Source organism: Protopterus annectens, chromosome 13.part0 (genome assembly GCF_019279795.1).
Source record: "Protopterus annectens isolate FY-2018-M chromosome 13.part0, PAN1.0, whole genome shotgun sequence".
Lineage (NCBI taxonomy): Eukaryota > Metazoa > Chordata > Ceratodontiformes > Protopteridae > Protopterus > Protopterus annectens.
In genome coordinates, this window is record NC_056747.1 from 168,766,127 (window position 1) to 168,787,144 (window position 21,018).

A 21,018-nucleotide genomic window follows, 5' to 3' on the forward strand; every position below is an offset into this window, starting at 1 on the left:
ATGAATACATTGTTATTACCTGTTCGAATATCTTTACAACAAGTACAATTCATACACTTAAAAGTAACTTGCTTCGTGTTTGTTGCTTGGCATATACTTTAAAATCTTTATAACATAGCCTCCTTTTTAAGTTTCTAGTGTTCCTATAAGAAAAATAAGGCTATTCATTCAGAATTGTCTGCAGCTCAGGTAGAGCCAACAAAATAGTCCAATTATTTTGTATAATTCTTTTAAGATCACCTGTCCTGACATTAAAGGTAGTTACATAACTAATTTTACTACATTGAGCTCTCTTTTGTACCACTTCTTCTGCCCCCATACAAAATATGGGTTTCAGAGAAGTCTCTCTGTCCTTTATCACCCCATCACAAATTGTAAAATGTTCTATTTGATTATAACCACTACCTACAAATTCACCAACCATCTCTTCTAGCTGCTGATTAAATTTCGGGTCATCAGTATTTAACGTACTGACCCGACCCAACTGAGCCTTCATTATTCCTGAAAACGCATGCAGTGTTTACTCAGCAGCTAGAAGAGATGGTCGATGAGTGATGATGATGATGATGACAGTGGTGCCAGTCCTCCCCCACATTTGGTGTCAGGTGCTACCAGTCCTCCACAGCATGTCACAATTAACATTGTTTATTAGATGGCACAACAGTGTAGCAGCTGGCATGGATGTATCACAGCACTTGTTTCTCCAGTTTGATCCTTGACTGGGGTGCCTTTTTTTGGAGTCTGCTTGTCCTTTATCTGTCTGTGTGAGTTTTAACCATGGTCTTCACTGTGTGTGTGTGTGTGTGTGTGTGTGTGTGTGTGTGTGTGTGTGTGTGTGTGTGTGTGTGTGTGTGTGTGTGTGTGTGTGTGTGTGTAAAATGCCTCATTTAGGTATACCAAGGTGGTTGGTATTACTCACGCTCAAACAAGAGCCTGAATTCTCTACCCATAACACCACTTGTGATTCAAAGAGTTGAGTCTATAGCTCTCAACTGTCCAGATTTTCACAGAATATTTGGCTCACATTTTTGGTCTGTTCCTCTTAAAATTTGTGTTTTTCTGGCAACTCAATGAGAACTTACCACTAAATAATGACAGTTCTTTAAGTTTCAGTCTTCCTATCTTTCAGGAAACACATTTTAACACAAAAGACTTTATTTTAAAAACTTTCTAAGATTGTACAAACAATATAGAATCCCAATTCAATTACCACTTTACAGAATCTATCAAAACTCTATCCTCCCAACTATCCAATAGGAATCCCCCCATATCTATTATGCAGCATGAAAACACCCCCCCCCCCACTCTCTCACCCATTCCCACATCCACAATTAAAAAACTCCTCTTAAAGCTAAAACCAACCACCCTAGCAGCTGACAGTCTGCCCACTATCTACCTAAAAACAGCTGCCGAATCCCTATCCTACCCAGTCTCTATTCTGATTAACCGGTCAATAAAGGAAGCATACATCCCCCAATTCTGGAAAATATTCTACATTATCCCTCTTCACAAAGGCAGCACCTCGTACGACTTCTCAAATTACCGTCCCATCGCCATCCTACCCCCCTTATCGAAGTTACTGGAAAAATGTATTCACGCACAAGTTATGAGATTCCTAAACTCACACAACCTTATCTCCCCCACACAACACGGCTTCCACCAAAATCATAGCAAAACTACTGCCCTACTTTCTTTCACCAACTTAGTGAACCTACATAGAAATAATAATAACTTTGTATCAGCAGTATTTCTAGACCTCTCCAAAGCATTTGATATGGTGTCACACTCAAAACTAATAGACTCCCTAGCCCCACTATCTTTCGCCCCCTCTACTATTAACTGGTTTAAAAACTACCTTTCAAACAGACAGCAGTCAGTCCAATGGCAAGGCACACAATCCCCCCACTCCCAATCTCAATAGGCGTACCACAAGGATCAATACTAGGCCCTCTTCTCTTCTCCATATTTACAAACAATCTACACACCTCTACCTTGCATGCCTCACTCATACAGTATGCAGATGATTTGACCCTCATCTGCTCAGCTGCATTTCCTTCCACCCTTCAAAAACTAACTCAATAATCCTTTACTGCTGCTGAAAGACAGATAACGGACATCCAACTAATCCTGAAGCCCAATAAGACCAAATTGCTACTTTTCACCCCCAACAAGTCTATTGCTGCCCCCCATCTTTCACAATCTCATCCAAAAACGGTACCATCATATCCCCCTCTGAACACACCAAACTCCTTGGTGTTGAAATCGACAATAATCTCCTCTTTGACATCCATATCTCACATACTGTAAAAAAGGTCCACAAAAAAATGGGAACCCTGTACAGGCATAAGCAATTCCTCACACAGCAATCACGATCCACCCTAGCCCAGACCCATCTATTATCTACCCTAATGTACGCTGCATCAATTCTCACCCTAGTCAGAAAACAGGACCTAGCCAAACTAGAAACTTGCTACAATAAAATTGCTAGGTTTGCTTTTGGCTTAAATTATAGAACTCATCACTGCAAATCACTAAAGGGTCTAAAATGGCTAGAACTTCCCCAGCTATTGAACTACCATCAGTTAGTCCTTGCTGCTAACATTGTTAGACATCCCAAAAAAAAAACCTTGCTCTGAGACAATTACTTTCTCTTTACAAAACAAGTCGCCCTCTCCGCTCAACTGACAAGACTCTTCTCTCCATCACTAAAGCTAACAACAACGCAGGGAAAGCTCTTTTCTCCAATACAGTAGCTCAATCTTGAAATACTCCCCCCCCTCTCTTACCTTTACCCCCGCAAACACACACTCAAATCATATCTCATGAATAAATGGCTATGCCCATGCATTTCTTAAATCTCTGAACCTCCGACTGTCCCCCTCTCCACATCCAACTTAGACTTTTCTTGGTACATACAGTACCAACACTGCATGTTTTTATACCGTAGGACGGTATTTGTTTGAGTACCCTATTTAGGGATTGTTGCTAAGACTGAAATTTGTATGACATCATTCTTTTCTCTAATTCCAAAATGTGTACTTAGTGTTTGTTAAGATTGTACATTAATGTTGAATCTTTTCATCATTGTAGTATTAACTTGTACCTTGTTGTGTTTGTAATCTACTACGGAGCTTTTCTCCCCAGGCCTCCGCTGTAAATGGACCTATGTCCAGTTGGACTATCCTGGTAAACAAATGTAAAATAAGTAAATAAAATAAATAAAATATTTAAAATGCATCCCTGGTTTTGGGCCTTTGCCCCCCCCCCCCCCAAAAAAAAATGTTGGCTTTTTCCAGATTTCTTGTGCTGCAAAGTTGAGAGATTTAGTTGATCGTCAAGTGGATTTTACAAGGAACTGAGAGCTTCAGGGGAACAGAAGTTTAATGCTACTTATGCTAAGTTGTTTGCATTGTCAGTAGCACAACAGGTAGTATACTTCCTTTTGAAGCAGAAGGGTGTGGGTTCTTCTCCCACAGTATGCAGATGGATCGCTGATACTGTACTGTGTTGTACTTTAAAGGGAGTGGATACTGCAGTCCTATGAATGTCCTCCTTTGGAGGAGTTACCTAGTAACTATGAACCCGTTATCAGTTTGCCATCCATTCCCCATTGCAAAATTACTAGCTTATCATTTTTTTAATGTAGCATAGGCAATTTATTCTTCAAGGGCAACAGGCACTTTATTTGTAGATGAAACAATGAAATATAAAGTTGTTTGTTAGTAGCAACCTCTTAATTAGTTACAGATCCCTTTAATGTGGAATTATTTAGATGACTTACTTCTGCAGAGATTTTGCATATTTACTGATGTTGGTGGATTGTAATGACAGAAGTTTGAGTGGCCTTTTATGGTTGAAATTTTCTGAAATGGGTAGTTTTGTCATTATTGGTTCATACATTTTGTTTCATTGCTTACTAGAAGACTGTTCCAAACTACAAATTTAAAACACATTCTAACAAGTGGTGCTGTATTATACAAGGAATATAATTTAATACAATCAGGTTAATATAATCAAGAAGGTGAATCAAAGAACATATATATATATATATATATATATATATATATATATATATATATATATATATATATACTTGCTCACAGGATGCAGGAGATCAAAATAGGGGAAGAGACCAGTCACCAATGGTGTCCCCCAGGGTTCGGTGCTGAGACTTTTTCCCACTTGGCATATACATCTCAAAAATAAAAGGAAATACCAAAGTGCTTTGGCCGACTAAGTTTGAGATGACTGCAAGCTAGGAGCACTTATTGAATCCCCAAATAACTTAACCATCATGCAGGAAGGTTTGTCCTGTGCCAGAATCATGAAATGAAACTAAACTCCAGAAATACATTATCGTATCCTTTAGGAAGTCATCCAATCCAGGGGACTGCCAAATTGACGATGCCTCCTGAGAACTGACTCAGTTGTTTGGCATTTGGGAACTTGTATGTTCAGTGACCTAACCTTTGACCAACATGTGCCCTGAGTCATAAGAAAGTCTTTCTATATTGCACAGCTTATAAACAAATTGATTGTGACTAGCTCTAGAGATGTTATTGTCCCCCTTTACAAAGCCCTCATTAGGTCAATCATTTTGTATAATGCCCACTTTGGCATGTATCTGCCCAGGCCCATGCAACAACTGGAATACCCACAGAGGTACCTTACTAAAAGGATACAAGTTCTAAACAATAGGTCTTGCATGGACCACCTCAAAGATTTATCACTATACTCTACAGAGTGCTTAAAGGTGACATGTCTGGCATACAAGACATCCTCCAACCTAATACAGATGGACCTACTCAACATCAGCAAGTCAAATGGCATCAGAAATACTCAGTCCAGGTATCTAAACTGAATGTTGTTGAGAGATGGATATATATCCAGAACAGACTATCCATTCAAGTAAAACAAAGCTCATCCCTGCCCATATTCAAATGCAACTTGGATCTCAGTATGGGTAATAGAAAATGTACTCCAGGATTGCCCCTCTTGCCACTAATGGATAGAGGCAGTTCCTAAATGCTGCATCCCATACATGGGTCCCCTCAAATTATCTATAGTGTGATCACATTTATTCTCACTAGGGCTAATATATAATTATCAGTCATGGGATAGGTAAGACCAATCAGGAAATGTTAATTCAAGCACCAAACTGGAAATTTGCTAAGCTTAAATGTCCTCCAAGTGAATCTATATTGTGGTAGTAAATAGTTTTAAAAAATTGCCCTTTTTAGATCACTAAGTGCCCCTGTCACCCCCACCCCCCAGTCTTCAACTGCTTCCGGTGCCTCTGACTAGAAAAAAAATGCATGAATTACTGGAGCTTTTTCTCTGGAATATCAGTGAAATCGGATCATCCCAGATGAAAATTATTGACAAAAAAAAATGTAATAAGTATTAAGTAAATAAATAAGCAAACAAACCAGGATGGTACTGGTAAAAACGAGTTTTAGTAAGCACAGCTCTCAGAAATTGGCTTTTATTCTTTCAGTGGGTTTAGACAATAAAACTTTGAAATTTAGCTGCATTTCTAGTGCCATCTTGTGGCATATTGAGGTTATTACAAGAAAAACTTGCTGTCAAGTACTGGGCATCCTAGTAAGTTAATATTTTCACATAATACAACAGAGAAAAGCAACTTGCACTTCATCTTTACCCCATTGGATTTAAGTGGTTCCGAGGGCAGAAAGGCAACAATTAGTTAACTTTTTCTGCAGTATGCAGCACTTTAGAAATAATGTCTTTCTAATTTTATTTAAGCATGTTGCCAGGAAAGGAACACAAAACTCGAAACAGGCACACCATGAGATGTTCCCATAATTCTAGTATTCAAATGGTTCATGTCATTTTACAAAAATTGTCTGCAAACTACTTATGACTAAAGCTAGCTACAAGTACCAAGAAAGTATCAAATGTCTTCATTTCTACCTAGTGCTGATAAAAATCAGTAATAGCTGATCTGTTTGAGCTGGTAAATCTCAGACTCGAAACTATACTTCCTTATTCAAAGACCATTCTCTAGTGCCATACAATGAAATGAGTGAGTTTATTAATATAAGGGCTGTGCACTCAAAAATGTGAAGCAGGATTTATGAAAAATTCTGCATCTTCTACTTTGGCAGCATGCCACCCTCTTTGCCATAGTCATGCCTGAACATTCCTGTTTTGGATCTAACTGTGAAGGATTTTATATTAATGGTAGTTTGTGGCAGTCTGGCAGCCACATGTGTCACAATCCCAGTGTCCTGTTCTGTGGCAACTGCCAGCAATCACAAACCCAATGTACTACTCTGCAGCCACCTTCCACCAACCACAAGTGTCACAAACTCAGTGTACTACTTTCTGGTCACCATTCATGAGCCATGTGTCACAAACCCAGTGTATTGTCTTATTTTCCATCAGCCACAAGTGCCACAAAACATGTATAATTCTATGTGGTCCCTTCTGCCAGCCACAAGTTTTAAAACTCAGTATGCTACTCTGTCATCACCTTCCACTAGCCACAAGTTTCACAAACCCACTATGCTACTCAGTAACCACCTTCTGCCAGCCACAGGTGTTACAAACCATGTGTACTGTTATGTGATTAACTTCTGCCAGTTAGACATGTAAAAATTCCAGTGTGATACTTCGGGGTCAATTTCTGCCAGATGCAAGTATCACAAACTGAGTATAATGATCTCGGGCCACTTTCTGCCAGCCACACGTCATAAACCCAGTGTGCTATTCTGTGGTCATCATCTGCAGGCCAAAAATTTCATAAACTGAGTGTGCTACTCAGTGGTTGCCTAACACAAAATCAGAGTGCTACTCTGTGGTCACCTTCTGCCAGCCTCAAGTGTCACAAAATGTTTGTGGTCTCCTTCAGCTGCATCAATCCATCGTATCTCCCGATGATAAAAATCAGTATTAGCTGCCTTAAGGACAAAGACATTTACCCTACACACTGGCTTCGGTGTTTCCTTATCCCTTCATGGAATGGTCTTTGTCCCCTTCCTGTCATACCTCATATCTAGTGCCCAGTGTCCACTCTAACATAAACTGCCACTCTCTTTTCATCCTTCCTCTCTCAGTCATGCCTTCATACCTCTATGTCCCAATCCCTGTTGTCACTTGCTGGATATTCCAGCACCTTCCACACGTTCATCAACCAGCACTGCTTGCAGAGCTGCCATCTTCATAACAAGAATCTATGCAGTAAATATCAAAACTACCTTCATAGTCTGAGTTATCCTTGATTGTTTCTCTGCTACATATTGTATCTGTTTTCTTCCCATCCCTAGTATTCACCCTTTCTTCTCTTCTGCTTTCATAACGCCCCCCCCCCCCATCTTCCAACTTAGTTTAAATACATAATTGAGTAGGCAGGTTCCAACAAAACTTTGAACTTTGTTATTCCTTCTGGGCTAAAAAAAGGAGCCTACGCTGATATTTCTGACTCTTCTCCTTCCATTCCTGTGCCAGCCCCAAATCTTTCTCTGCTGTCAAAAACAGACATGTATCTAGCTATTCTGGTGCCCCGTCCTGTCCCCCAATCTGGCAATCCCTTAACTTCAAGTTGAGGAGAAAAAAGGTCCTCTTCTATTTCAGGACTAGAAAAAAGAAAGCTCTTCCTACTTTTAAAACTGTATCTGTACAATAGCTTATACTATACATGAGGAGCTAAAGTGCTTCTGTCCTGGCAAAAGCAATACTGTCATTCATTTCTAATTGCCAGAATGGAAATGAAGACCGGTACTTCACCACTGACTGACTGGCACGGACTGCTTGTACCTCTTAACACCTTGCACACAGGGTGGCTGCCCCCTCGCCTCATTCTAGCTCCACAGTTCCAGCTGGTCATTACATGTTCCTTGGTGTGCTGGCTATTGGCATTGATAGCAATTCTAAGAATGCTGCCTCCAACCTCCTAAACTGGCATCTCCTTGCCACATCCTTGGCTCGCTGTAATGAACTCAGTTTTTTTTCTTCTGATCAGTCTGTTTGCATATACCAGAACACAGGCTCACCCCACCCACTTGATAGGATTTCATGAAGATGCTCATATTCTAATTGGTCTCATTTAATTTTGTTGGGTATATTTGCTCATTGCACTAATTGCTAATGTTTATTTTGCTGTTTATCTGTTGTAGCTATCTCACTGGACCAAAATGTAATGCTAAGATCTGTACTCAGATCACAGCAGCTCAGAGAGAGTAAGACAGTATTCCTTCTGTCTTAACTGATAACTCTTTCCCCAAATTGGAGCAACCTCAAAGAGAGAAAAATAAATGGGTGTAGAGTGTCAAGACCCCAATATGGGGCTTAAGAAGGGACTTGTAGATTGTCCCCTGCAAAAATGCTTTTTTTTTTTTTATTTTGTGAGTTTCACAATGAAACAAATTACTTTTGCCTTTAGTACAAATGTGCAGTTGAGCAACTAGTTTCAAACAACTTTTGACAAGCAAATGTGTTTAGACCAGTTTAGTTACATTTGATAGCAATGGACACCCCTTCACAGCCATCCTGATCATCTCCTGCCACGACTTACTAAGCTCGAATCCTGGTAGAGTTTCTCTATAAATAACAATATTGACAAGGATAGCATACTGGAGAACATCTTCCCCTTCCAAGTACAAGGTTTGATTCTGGCCTCCAGTATACTGCCTGCGTGGAGTTTGCATGTTATTCTCTTGTTTGTGTGGTGTTCCTCTCACTTCTCCAAAACATATTGGGTTGAATTTGAGAGGTGTGTAAAATGACTGCATCTAAAACTGAGTAGGGTTGTGCACAGCAATATAGACTATGGTCATGCCTAGGAGGTGTGTAGGCCAACTGCTTTAGGAGTAAGCTGTTGGCACACTATATCCTCTAGTCAGAAAAATGTGTTTCATGTGGTCACCAGCTCAATGGATCTGATTCCCATCAACCTAAAGCTTCCTTTGTTGGAGAGCACCCTCAGGACTAACAACCCATGAAGAGTTTGAGGATATTTTGAGAGCCAGTATCCAGCTTTAGCTATTAAAACAGCTGTTTATTTGCTTGCATGCTTACCAGAAAAGTCCAACTGGGTCATGAGGTACCCATTTTCAGCGGAGGCCCAGGGAGAAAAGCTCCAGATACATATGGTTAACAGAATGAAAAAACAGACAGACATAAAGTCAGAACATTCAAGCACAACATTTGAAAAACTACACAGTTTTCAGAATAAATCTCAACAGACATAATAAAGTCAAAGTGTTCAAGCATAAATTATACGGAAACCCTGATAACAGGAAGATGCAGCAGTATTTACATAATAGATGATTATCATAACGATTATTATAACAATCATAATGATCATTAATATTCTAGAGGTCATGAAATATGGTACCAGATTATATTGGTGAAGGTGTAGGATAGTACAGGTAGAGAAGGGTAGGGTGTGATAGAGGGGATAGTAGGAATAGATGTGGAAAAGGTGTGAGTGTAACCTCAGGGGAGTATGTGTAGAAGAAGGGAAGGTAGGGTAAATCAGTAGTGGGGATAGAGAGAGTAGAGGTAGAAAAAGGTATAAGACTACCTCTGCCTGGGCTCATACAGGAGCAAATCCACGCTTTGCTGAAGTATTCTTTTATGGAGGGTTTGAAGGAGTTTAGGCTAGTAGCAGTTTTGTTAGTTAAAGAAAGGGAGTTCCATAGTTTTACCACAGAGCAGGAGTAAAGGCTTAGGCCTGGGGTTTTCTTAGCTTTATAAGTGGTGAAAATATGTTTGTCTTCAGATCTGAGATGTTTATTTGGGATAAAAAAGTTGATTAATGGGCTAAGAGCAGGAAAAGTTAGTGGTTTGTGGATGATTTTGTATACCTTAGTAAGCTGTACGTACTGGAGGTGGAGGGGGAGTTCATGCCATCTTGGGGAACGTAGGGCTTTACAGTGATGAGTTAGAGGGGTTGCATTTATGACACTTTTGTCATAACGTTCTATTTTTTTCTTAGGGAGGTATGTAAGTTAGTAGAATTGGGGCCCCGTATAACAGAGGGGGCAAGAGGTAGGTTTTGGCCAGGGTAATTTTAGTAGCAGATGTGAAGAAGTTTTTATCCCTGTATAGCATGTCTCATTTTTTAGGTTGTGGGGGGGTGGTTATACTGCTTTGTATGTGTAGGTCAAATTTGAGATTATCGTCAATTTGGGCAGCTAGTAGCTTAGTATGCTGAACCAATTCAATTGCGGTATCGTTGGCTGAAAAGATCTTGAAGTTTGTTTTGTTGGAGCTATGGTGTTTGTGTGTGAAGAGAAGGAGCTTTGTTTTCTGGAGGGATCAGCTGGGGTTCAGCATTGGACAGCCATGTTTCTATGGAAGAGAAAGCTGGTTGTGTTTTTTGTTGTAGCTGAGTTAATATATCTGATACACAGATGATACTGGAGTCATCTGCATATTGCTGTTGGAACCCTCAACCAGATTTTGAGCTCTAATTACAGCCTCTGGAGCCCTAAGCCTGATCTTTTTCATCACCTACTGTTAACCCATTTTTTTAGCCTTTCTACTGTTTTATCTGCTATAACCGCTGTTGGAACCCTACGTCCAATCATCCTTATCTGTTGGAACCCTATGTTCAATCAGGCTTATCTGCTATAACAGCTGTTGGAACCCTATGTTCAATCAGCCTTATCTGCTATAACAGCTGTTGGAACCCTACGTCCAATCAGCCTTATCTGCTATAACAGCTGTTGGAAACCTACATCCAATCAGCCTTATCTGCTATAACAGCTGTTGGAACCCTATGTTCAATCAGCCTTATCTGCTATAAGAGCTGTTGGAACCCTATGTCCAATCAGCTTTATCTGCTATAACAGCTGTTGGAACCCTATGTTCAATCAGCCTTATCTGCTATAACAGCTGTTGGAACCCTACGTCCAATCAGCCTTAACTGCTATAACAGCTGTTGGAACCCTACGTCCAATCAGCCTTATCTGCTATAACAGCTGTTGGAACCCTACGTCCAATCAGCCTTATCAGCTATAACAGCTGTTGGAACCCTACGTCTAATCAGCCTTATCTGCTATAACAGTTGTTGGAACCCTATGTTCAATCAGCCTTATCTGCTATAACAGCTGTTGGAACCCTACGTCCAATCAGCCTTAACTGCTATAACAGCTGTTGGAACCCTACGTCCAATCAGCCTTATCTGCTATAACAGCTGTTGGAACCCTACGTCCAATCAGCCTTATCAGCTATAACAGCTGTTGGAACCCTACGTCCAATCAGCCTTATCTGCTATAACAGCTGTTGGAACCCTATGTTCAATCAGCCTTATCTGCTATAACAGCTGTTGGAACTCTATGTCCAATCAGCCTTAACTGCTATAACAGCTGTTGGAACCCTATGTCCAATCAGCCTTATCTGCTATAACAGCTGTTGGAACCCTACGTCCAATCAGCCTTATCTGCTATAACAGCTGTTGGAACCCTATGTCCAATCAGCCTTATCTGCTATAACAGCTGTTGGAACCCTACGTCCAATCAGCCTTATCTGCTATAATAGCTGTTGGAACCCTACGTCCAATCAGCCTTATCTGCTATAACAGCTGTTGGAACCCTACGTCCAATCAGCCTTATCTGCTATAATAGCTGTTGGAACCCTACGTCAAAGCAGCCTTATCTGCTATAACAGCTGTTGGAACTCTATAAAACAGCTCTTATAGCTTTGATTCAGATCTTTAGCTGCTAGAACAGGTGTTTGAGCTCTGAGACAGATTTTTTTCTACTGCCTGCTACCACTCTGCTGTTCTGTTTCTAGCCTGGTTTAGCTGTAATAACAGCTGTTGGAGCCCTATGTCAGATTTTATTTAAAGTCTGTTGCCTTCTTGCTATTAAACAGCTGACAGATCGCTGATTTTGATCTTTATATCATTAATGCTGTTATTTTGCCTGCAACTTCTGAAATAATTTCAATAAAAATGAGAGTCCAGTCTTCTTTAGAGTCAGCTTTATTGAAAAAATAGGCACTTCTGTTGATTGACTTCCTCAGATAAAAATATTGTTAGTCATTGCTGGTGTATTTATACATTCAAAAAGAGAACAAGCAGAGTGGGGGGAGGGTAGCCAATAATAGAGAAAGAGGGCTGTGTCTGGCCAATCAGTTGCAGGAGCCAATGAGGATGAAAGAGCAATCACCCCAATTTGCATTTTGTTCTGTTGCTCTTTCCATGTCCAACACTCATTGTTGGTCTTGCTGTTGAAATATCCCTCTCTCTCTTACAATGGTTTTACTGATTCATTTTCTATAGAATCAGCTTTTATTACAAAGTAGTGAGCTTAATTTAACAGTATTTTCTTATATTTAAAAAAAATATATACTATTCCATTTTTTGTGGGACTAATTATCTTGTGTGACAGTATTGCAATTAAAAGCAGACATATTTCTTATTTATCCTTTACCGGTCAGGCCATTTTTATAAGTCCCATGACCATTTTGTATGTTTTAAATCAATCTCCATGAATTCAATCATTTGTCCACTTTGGCTTTAATCTTTCATCCTCATTTTCTCAGGGGTGGTCATTACAAACTATATCCCCATTTAGCTGCTAGACAGTGGAAAGCAACTTTGAAACCAATCCAAAGCAATATACAAACACAGAATATAAGCAAGTTTTTAGACAGAATTTACAGGCGAAAGCAAAAAGAAAGCCAACACCGGCTTACATCAGTGAGGACTCCTGGTTTTCCTTAATTAAACACACGCAGTATTTTATTTATATTTGTTTACCGGGGTAGTACGCAGGTCAATACTGACCAATTTCAGGCTCAGCCAGGGTGAAATACAGAACAAATACAGAAATGTAAGCAATAACAAAGCAGTTAAGACCAAAATTACACAGAAAAACTGTGTATATACATTCTAGTAAACAAGCACAGTGCAATGGACAATCAAACAGAGTGTAATGTACAAAATATACATTAGTTTCAAAAGTGGATCAATCGTCAGTAAATCTTGAGAGAGGAGAAGAGACTCTGAAAGGAGATAGGTTAGGTGATATGTCCTGTGTTGAAGCAGGAGCATTGGGTTGGATGCATTCTGAATTTGGAATAAGTGTTGATTTCCTTAAATTCAATGGGCACAACTTGCAAAAGAGGAGGTGCCAGTGAAAGCATATGCAGTTCTAGTATGTTTGGTTCTAGGGGTAATGAGGGTTGGTGTGGCTTCTGAGTAGTGTCTCAAGTTGCATAACAAATATTTTTCGTGAAGTCTAGCTGCAAGGGGGGTAAATGTGTGAAGATGGAATCATTTGTAGTTTTGGGATCCTAAAAGTAGGTTAGAGCTTTATTTTATGGGTAGTAATTTGACTTTTTCTAGGAAGATACAGTGACACTCGGGGAGGTGAATTTATAATGAGTTGGAAGATACTGTTCGAGATTGTCTGGCTTGAAGCAGTTTTTTATAGAGGTAGAAGCCAAACTTTGGAGCCCATATTCAAGTTAAGAAAGGAGAACTCTTTTTGTCAATGGCTGCTCTGGCTGGTTGGGATAGAAAAGTGGAGATCTTTTTGACCCAGAAGAGGAGGGAGTTTATTTTGGCTGTCACTTTACCTTTGTGGAAATGGAAGTTTAGTGATCAAGACAGTCTCAGATATTTGAAGGTGGAAGTTGTCTCTATGGATGGTTGTGTAGGTCAAAGATAGTTAAAACGTCAGATGCTTGGTGAATTTTCTGTGAAGTCCAAAAAGCATAGTTTTGGTCTTGGTGGGGCTGAGAAGTAGTTTATGAGCCATTGGAGGGACTGATACAGGTCTGAATGCCACTGGCATTAAATATTGGTGTCAAAGTGACCTGATCGGTAAATGACCATATCATCAGCATAGAGGATAATTGGGAGATAGAGATCACAAGGATGTTTGTTTATGAATGTGGAGAAGAGGAGGTGGGGAAGAAAGGATCCTTGTGGTACACCTTTGGTAACAGGTGCAGATTCTGATTGGGAGGATCCTATTTTAAATCTGAAGTGTCTGTCAGTGAGGAAGTTTTTAATCCATGAAGTGAAGTCCAGACTGATATCAATTTCAATGAATTTGTTTTGGAGAAGATAGTTGCCAATAAGGTCAAATGCCTTTATCAGATTTAGAAATAGGGCACCTGTAAGGAGGCCACTATCAGAGTTTAGCAGGATACACAAACCTGTGCTTTCACATAGTTTTATTCAGTACTTGTATATGCCTTAACCTTTGATTAGAGTGTGGTTCCCCTTCCCCCTTTATTATTCCTAAGCTGGTAAATGCAGAAACTTACCTTCCTGTTCCACAGGACTTACATGGACGTGGAAGATAGCTTTTTTTGTCTTTTTTGTCAGTTGACTGCTGCCCAGTGGTAGATCTGCTCAAACGTGCTCTCTCAACTTAATTTCCTTTACACACAACCATTTCCCCACCCTCCCTAAGTCAGCCATCCACAGTTCCTCCTGTTCAAAGTACCCTCCCATTCAACCCTCCCCACTTAGCATACTTCTTCACCATCCACTTTCATTTTATTTTTATTTTATTTTACATTTGTTGACCGGGATAGTCCAACTAGATGCATGTTCATTTTCAGTGGAGGCCCGGGGAGAAAAGCTCCAAGGGTAAGCAGATACAGCATTACATAATACCAGCATTACATATTACAAACAGACTATTTACAGAGATTACATAAGTAAGCAAGTTAAACAAGTTCCACAGGTTACAGTTAATCCTGAGCACAAGTCAGGATCAAATTAAATTACACAGTAAACTGGTTAACAGATTTTTACACAATCTAGAGAGAGTTAGCCAGGCTTGATACATTGACATAGCCAGTTAAGTGACAAATGTTGTTTGAGTCTAGTTTTAAATTGACCCAAGGTGGAAAGTAAGGTAATATCAGCTGGAAGAGAGTTCCAGGATCTACTTAGAGTTTGCAAAGAGAGAATCACCAGCTGTGTTATTAATTTTGCTAGTCTGAATTAGTAGTTTAGATAAAAATTATAAACAAAAATACCACGAGTTGGTTTAGGACAGCGAACAGAGAAACAGCCAGTTCATAAAAATAAAGTCAGAAACTAATTCTCAGTCACCCCAGGCAGTCAGCAAACAAGTAGCATAAAAAGCACTCCACGTCTCTTCAGACCCTGGTTCCTAGGATATCAGTTCCAAATAATGCATAAATCCACTCTCGATTCAAAACACAAAGCAGCAATTTTACTCATGTACACAGTTGGCAAGCGCTTTCACTATCAAGCTTTATCAAGCCTATAACAATCAAATCTAAAATGAGGCTTATATAAAAAATTCAAAATGTGCCAATCAACACAATTAATTAATTAGTAAAAAGACCCCTTAAAGGTATCAGCATCATAAAACAATTCATAAATCAACAAAAATTGATCACATATATTTTAAAAATTCAACCATATATAAGCATGTATATATACATAAAAATAAAAACAACTATATATGCATATATATAGAAAAGCACATATATCGCTTCCTTAAAAAACATATACATATATACTGCATAGAAAATCATCATAGAGGGTCACAGATCCTATTCGTTAGAAATCACACTATGTCTATTTTCTATGTCTCCTATTTTTAAGAGCAGGTCTAAGGGGAACCCTGTCATTGAGACCTGGGGGGATGTGTGCTTGTGTTCTTATAATCCATTTTGTCTCAGCATCTTTAGTATAATTCCTGACATCACCTCCTCTCATGCTAGGTGTATTCACATACAACACTGAAAACAAAAACCTATGCGTACTATCGTTCTGTGAGACATGCTTAGATAATGCATTAACTTCAGATCCAATACGAATTTGATATAAATGTTCTCTTATTCTTTCTTTTAACATCCTATCAGTTTTGCCAATATAAAATGAACGGCAGGATACACAGATAGCAATGTATACTACATGTCTAGTACTGCAGTTAGCATTAATTTTGATAGGAAACACCTGTCCAGTGTTAGGATGTACAAAGACATTAATATCATTAATGCAAATACAATAATTGCACTTGTTACAAGGTCGTGTGCCCTCAAAACTTTAATTATTTCCATCCTGTTTATTATTCGTAAAACACAATAACCTATGCAGGTTCTTTTTATTCTTATAAACAAAACACGGTTGTTCACCTGCATATCTCTTGACCTCGGGGTCCAAAGTTAATAGATCCCAATGCTTAATAATGATATTTTTGATACTATGCACATCCTGTGTATAAAACGAGGTTAACCTCTGCTGATTCTTGTTACTAGCATTGTCAACCAGGGTCCCTTCAGAATTCATTCTATAAACTTGCAGCCCTGTCTCCGAGAATATAGGGCAGGGAGTTTAGACTCTTTAGAAAGCCATGGCGCAGTTTTTGCCTTGGTTCTCTTTGAATGAACAGGTGCATGCAAATCAAGGATCTCAAGGAATTTGTTGTTATGGTATGCTACTGCTTCCTCTAAGGGGAGGTGTTTTAGAATAGACCAATTACATGAGTTTAGTTCTTGTTGGAATTTGGCAGGGTCAAAGTTTTTATTGTTTCTAACCTTTCTGAGTAAGGGTTGTTGGGAATTAATGGTTTTGTGCTTAATTACTTATGTAAGAAGGTGATCACTTAGGCCATCAAGGAGGGTACCAGAGGTGTACAGTTGGGGGTGAGTATTTATGAGTACCCAGTCAAGCATACTTTCTTTTTGGTTGGGTTTACCTATCCTGGTAGGGGTGGATATAATTTGTGTAAATGCATGCAGGTTAATATGGGTGGCTGGGGATTCTGAGGAACAGGTGCCCGAGTCTATGTTAAAGTCTCCAAGTAGTAGGGTTTCTTGGGGGTAGTGACATGATAGCCAGTGCAGGATATCTTCATATGTAGATATATTGTTACCCGGGGGAATGCACATACAGATGATATTAATGCATATATTTTTATTAAGTTGCAATCTGGTGTCAAAAATCTCTGAGTTATTAATCTGAGGTGGTTGTATTACATCTATGGTGACATTCAACTCAGATTTATAGAGTACAGCTACCCCACCCCCCTTCCTCGAAGCACAATCCAGCCTGTGTATGTTGTACCCAGGTGGTAACACTTCATTGTCTGTAGTGTTAGGTTTTAACCAGGTTTCAGATAAACAGAGAATCTCAGGGGAGTGGACATCCAGAAGTGCATGCAATTCATGTACCTTGTTATTAAGGCTTCTAATATTGAGATGACATACTAGGATATGGGGGTATGTGTATCTGAAGTGAGTGGGCCAGGCTTGGGGTGAATATCACCACCAAGTATTAGGTTGAGTCTATACTTGGTGATGAACTTCAGGAATTTGTTTATTAGTTTGTGGTAGCGTTTGGATCTAGAGCTAATGTGCCTGGGGTTGAGATGTTGATAGACTGAACAAGATGCTGGATAGGATCTGGTACTCTATAAGTATGGTTGAAGGTGGAAGGATTTACAGCTGGGGTGATAGTATGGCCTTTTGGGACCTGAAATCCCGTGAGAAACTGGTTGCCAGATATTGTTATATTCATATATTCATATTGTTACCTTCACCATAAGCATTGCATTTCAACTTGCATATCTAATTATAATCAATATCAGCACAACTGATCATTATACAATCGTTTTACAAACCGATCCTCAACTCACTAGAATAGCCAACCTGCTATAATTTTTCCAAAACAAAACATCAACTTTATGTAGTACAAATATGATGTGCTACCTTATCTCTTAGCCATATTCTCCACTATCAACCCTAACAGCTTATCAGCTGGCACATAACTTTCCACTCCCTGCAACGGCTACTATTATTTGAGCTCATACCTCCATTTGACTATTATACTCACCAGATCTGTTCCTCACAAAACAACTCCTCTGATATGCTTTAAAAAAACGTATTGTGCTAAAACAACTAGACCACTGTAAAAAAAAAAAAAAAAAACCTTGAACTAAAATAATAAAACAGTTCAAAAAACCAAACGCCCAAACTGCATCAAACTCTTACAATATGTGGTGACATACAGCCAAACCCTGGACCTTCCTCCACTAGTAGCAGTCAAAACAATATCCATCCAAACTCAACCCACAACACACTACCAAATAATCATCCAGTTACTACATCCAGTCCCTGTCTAAAATATAACAAACAAAACCTTACCACAGCAGCTCATTCAGGGATTAAGATATAGAATATAAATGTACTGACGTTTGTCTTTTCGGCTTTTCCCGGTTAAGGGTCACCACAGCAGAACTCCGGTCCGCTAATGATTGGCAGTGGATTTTTATGATGCTGAGTTGCCAGCCCAATGCCCAACCTTCAGCGAAGGCACACCCATTCACGCATGTCTTTCGGAGGCCACTCGACCATGGGGAGGACATGCAGACTCCACACAGAAGGCACTCCAGCCGAGAATCGAACAGGAGAATCTCTTGCTGTGAAGCAACAATAAATGTACTGACATATGCAATAAAATAAGTGAACTTCACACCTGGATTCAAACCCACAACCTGCACATACTTGAACTCACAGAAACATGGTTAAAATTGTCCATCATAGATGAAGAAATCCTCCCACCAGGATATAACATAATAAGAAATGAACACACCACTAAACATGCTGGAGGGGTAGTTATCATTTTCCTTAACAGTTTAGAAATAGCAATACACCCCCAACTAAACTCAACTTTCTGATTTGAAAGCCCGCACTTGCACTAGTCTATTGCAGATACAGATTCTTAGTTTTAGCACTTGAATTTGCTTATTCGTGCTCAGCACTTGTTCAGAACTTGTTGTAAGCACTAAATAACCTACTAATTACTACAGCACTCAACCTTTCTCATTACCTAGAGGAAAACATCTTTGGTACTTACTTTCCTCACTTGCTTAGAAAAAAACAGCTCTTGTACTCACTTTTCTCACTTATCTAGAGGAAAATAGTTTTTTATTCAGGCATGTCCAAGAGTCAGCTCCCAGTGTTCTCTCCTGTCTATCTGATGAATCTGGGCATCTTGGGGTAATATAGAAATTGCCTCATGATCACAGACAGCCCTCTCCTCCTACCACCCAGCACTACAACCTGTGAGAGATGCACTTATCTAGCCAAACTGGAGGTAAAGCTCTCTCCAACCAAGACTGAACTTGACATTCAAGAGGAGAAAGTAAACACTTGCACCACACCACACTTATCACATAGTCTCACTAAATCTACACCACCGAAATACATACACAGAAATGCAAAAACATTCACAGAGGCTCTCAATAATAATATGCCCAAGCAACATAGACCTCCAAAGCAGAAACGCAAGCAACCTCCACCCCCCAACACAACCCAAATGACACATAGCCCACAGACTCAGTGTGCCACTCAACCACAGCCAATAAGGCAAAACAATGTATCCAACACACTAGTCATAGGTGATTCTATAGTCAGGCACACTGATGTCCCACTCACCAGGCTAAACAAGGAGAAGGTTACTGTCAGCTGCCTGTCGGGTGCCAGGATCCGCCACATAACCCACACACTCAGGTCACTACACAACAAGTACAAATATGACTCTGTCATTGTCCATGTTGGTGTGAACGACCTGAGACATACCTCCCTGGACTACATGAAGAGAGACATGGAAGCGCACTCCGATCTTGTAACCCAGGCAGGTATGACCCTAGCCCTGAGTAACATTCTGCCATTGCCCAGAATGATACCGCAGTACAAGGACAAAATGATTGACTTCAACAATTGGCTAAGCTTCTAGTGTAATTCTAAGGAGATCCAGTATCTGTCTGCTTGGGATGACATGGTCAACAGACCACAATGCTTTGCCAGAGATGGCCTGCACCTGTCACCCCGGGATTCTGGATATTGGCTAAGGCTGTTGCCACCCCTATAGTGCCTTTTTTAGGCAAGGTTCAAATGACAAATTCACCACCATAACAGGAACAGGCAAGCAAAAACTGAGGGTAATGCTACTCAATGCTAGAAGTCTAAATCTCAAAATGCACTCACTCGAGGCACTCCTTAAAATGGAGAACATCGATATCTGTGCAGTGACTGAGACCTGGTTCAAGGCTCCAGAGAGCACCCTCGCACTACCAGGCTATAACTCATACCACACTTTTCGGCCATGTAACCTGGACCGGAACACCAAAGGCGGAGGTGTGTCCATATTCATTAAGGATATCCACACCTCTAGGCTAGTTGCTCAGCATAATGCATCTGAGGTTGTCCAAGTGCAACTAACTCTGGGCAAAACTGGAATCCAAATTGTAGCTTGCTACAGATCCCCCACCATGCACCAGGATTCCCACTCCTCTTTTCTTGATGTACTGGAAAATATTAGGGTTCAACCAAACACCCTAATAATTGGTGATTTCAACTACCCCACCATTAACTGGGAAAACTACTTGTGTACCAACTCCTTCACACAACGCTTTCTGGAATTCATAAACTCCACTGGTCTGGATCAACTTATCCACACCCCCACCAGGGGCAACAATATCCTAGACCTAGTCATTACCAACATGAGTGACTGGTGTTCCACACCTGAAGTCAACTCCTCATTGGTCCGATCTGACCATAAGCTAATCACCTTGATATCCACATCCCGCCTCCACCCCCATTGAGGAAACCATGGTAAAAAATTTCTCCAAAGCCAACTTCATGCTTCTTAAGACAGAAGTGGTGAACTTCATGACACCCATGCAGATGGACAATACAGTTGTGACTGCTGAATCCTACACAAGTGCACTCTATAAGCACTTACACGAGTGCATGGATTGTGCTATCCCAAACAGAACCAAGAAGCTATCCTCCAAAAAATGGAAGCCAATCTGGTGGTCCCCTGCCATAAACAAACAGTACAACACAAGGAAGAAATTGTTGCAAAAGAGAGTAAAATCCCATGAGTGGAGGAGCTCCCTGGTCAGCCTCAGTAAGAAGCTGTGATCCCTGATAAAATCCTCCAAAGCTAGCTACGAAAACAAAATCACCACTAATTCCAAGGACAACCACAAAGCATTCAATAGCTATGCCAAGAATCTCGATGGCAATACCCAGATCTGCTCT